The 2,856-nt window shown below is 31.9% G+C and overlaps 1 protein-coding gene and 1 long non-coding RNA gene across 3 annotated transcripts in view; one reads left to right on the plus strand and one right to left on the minus strand.

The window, feature by feature from the left end:
• Positions 1-2,850, minus strand: part of LOC116186441 — a 17,470-nt gene extending 14,620 nt beyond the window's left edge. Inside the window, exon 1 of one of the 2 annotated variants that reach the window (XR_004151437.1) lies at positions 2,699-2,850. This is a non-coding gene — a long non-coding RNA (uncharacterized LOC116186441). Of the gene's footprint in view, positions 1-2,498 lie in introns of both variants that reach the window. The other variant, XR_004151436.1, reaches the window with a different exon arrangement.
• The window catches only part of LOC102677224 (lysosome-associated membrane glycoprotein 5), an 11,767-nt gene that overhangs the window by 508 nt on the left and 8,403 nt on the right, over positions 1-2,856 (plus strand). The gene's annotated exons all lie outside the window — the stretch shown is intronic.

A 2,856-nucleotide genomic window follows, 5' to 3' on the forward strand; every position in this document is an offset into this window, starting at 1 on the left:
TGTCTCAATTTCAATGCGCATTTATTCAAATACTCTAATGTAAATTCTTCGAGTAGAATAAAATTGGCAAAAATTGTTCCTCAACACCAAAATTATTAATTTATTTAAAACATTATCTTTGCTATATGATGATATAAATCAATTCGTAAAACCAATTGATCAATGTTTGATTCGATTAAATAATAATCATAATCAAGAAACAAGATTATAAGAAAAGATGCTGCCTGCCTTGGAATTGATCAATGCGAAACTATTTTAACATCGCTACACACATTAAGGCACAAAACATTAAATAAGAATATTGTTATATTTTTGTTTTTAGTCAATTTCTTTATGAGATAAAAACATAGGCCAATATATTATTATAAATAGAGAAAAATAGATATTACTATAACAAAGAGAAATTTTGCTTTTTTTTTTTAGAAAAAATCAGAATATACGTTAAATTTTTTATGATTAAATAATCAAGATCGTTTCAATTATACATAAGTTAAAAAATGGTTTTTAACTTATTAACTCATTAACAGTGAGATTCCGAATGACGATGAAACAGATGTTTTGAATATACTTTTAATATTTAGTCAACACCTGTAAGATATTTCAAATTAATAATAGAAACATTGAAAATGAGCAAATTATTTGAAGAAATTGAAAAAAACTTCAATTGGAAATTTTGCGATGGAAAAAAAAACGCGTGCATTTGTGTTGAACTATTTGAATCGGTTATAAAATATGCGCGCGATATCTGTAAATATCCATGGCTATGACAGAAATCATACAATGCGTTAAACTTATTCGACGAAAGAATCAAAAGTAAAGTTAAGAAAAATATTGATAATCGAAAATATATAGATTGTATGAAGCGTTAAGCGAAATTGAATTTTAGATTTTAACCATATAACTATAAGTCGAATCACGCACATAAAATCTGAATCGTCAAACTAGTTTGAAACTTCTTAAACCAACCGCCGCTCCCTCTATAATCGTTATACATAATCGCTTTTACTTCGAAAATTTAATTATTCTATTTTGGCTTTGTAATTTGACAAATTACGAGAAAAGTTTCTCTCTTCTTTTGTTTTGTTTTGTTTTGCTTTTCCATTGATTGTACCACGGATCAAGACTATTACATAAACGCATGAACCAGGGTTCCATAATGTAATCCAAGAATAAATCGTTGGCTAACGTGTAACAACTAACACTCATATCCCCCTTCTCTTTTATCTATTGCTATCCATCCCTATTTGCGGAGTAGTTTATTAAAGACAAGTTTGTATAGTTCTTTCGAATTAAGCATAACTTGTGAAATCTAGAAAAGAACAGCAAATATAAAATGTAACACTAAGTCGTGTAATCTATGATGATAATAACGATGAACATATGTATTTGGCAATCGGTAATACTTAATTAATACATATACATATCATGAACACGGAAAGAAAATTGGAACACGAATAACAACAAAATGCCAAGTTTTCACATATCAAGCGTGTTTGTTTCTTACGAAACAGAGCAATCATTCAAAGAACAATGCTCGAAGTTAACGTAAACGATGAATATCTTGATAATCGTGAACATGATCGTGAAAGTACAAAGGGATTGTTAGAAATGATCAATATTTGTAATATCATTCGAACGAATTGCGTAAAGTTCTACGAGTGATGTCTAATCGAATCGATTATTATTGCTGCAATATTAACTTTTCATGCTCTTGAATCAAAATGTCAAAAAATCAATTCTTTCAAAATAAATAAATAAAATCAGAGTATAGAGGAAAAAAATTATAACGAAAAAATAATATGTTTAAAGAAAAGAAAGAGTGACAGCTTCATAGAGGATAGAAACAGAGAAATATTATTCATGACTATTAATCGATCAATAAGATATTATAATAGTAATTCTTTATAGATTTAAATTAAGAAAAATTTCATACATCGAAAAATGCAATTAATTTGCAGTGAAAAGAATAAAGGTTTATAGATAAAAAAAAATTAAAATATTTTAATTAGAAAAAAAAATTTACTGATATCTATAGTCCGAAAATGATCTTGATCACACGTAAATATTGGCAAATGATATGATTGTTATATGCATTGTTTCGATGAGTGAATGTCGATCCCTCGTTTTTTACAGCCATATCGGTTTCGCGTATGTTGGTCGGTGTTGAACACTCCACGAAATATATACGCTACTTTGTTCATTGTATGTATGTATATAGTTTGGATAGTGGCACGATACGTCAACGAGAAACGCGCTCCCCAACTAGCCTCGAGGTGTGCTCGTGACAGAGAATGAGTAAAATGTGGGGTTAGGTTGACTAGTGAGCGAAATCAACGACTATGAAAATGAATAATTGAAGAGAAATTTTTTGCGAGTTTTGATTTAAATAAAAAAAATAGCAAAAAGAAAAAATGGAAAAAAAAACGAGCGAAATAAATTCTCGTGACATGCTTCGTAGACAATTTCTTCCATTCGAGTCTGACTTTTTCGATACTTACCATCCTTACACGAATGTACACACAAACGAGCGATCGTATATGGCCATAGTGCGCGCGAGCGCAATTACATACGGCACGGCACATAGACGCGACACACGCGCATGCATACACGCCAGTCATACGAACGAAACCCACACCCACTTGTATTGCTAGCTAGGACGCAACACGTTCTGGGATCACTAGTCCGTTAAGATACGTACACGTCGAGATGCATATACACGCGTACGAGTACGAAAGCAGCACGCGTTTATCTAAGGTAAAAGTCTCGGCGTTGAAGTTGAGGTGCTTGACGAGGACAGCGGTGGAAGCGGCGGTGGCGGTGACGGCGGCGGTGGTAGCAGCACCAGCGACAGTAGCA

Source organism: Apis dorsata, unplaced genomic scaffold (genome assembly GCF_000469605.1).
Source record: "Apis dorsata unplaced genomic scaffold, Apis dorsata 1.3 scaffold_691, whole genome shotgun sequence".
NCBI classification, from domain to species: Eukaryota; Metazoa; Arthropoda; class Insecta; order Hymenoptera; family Apidae; genus Apis; species Apis dorsata.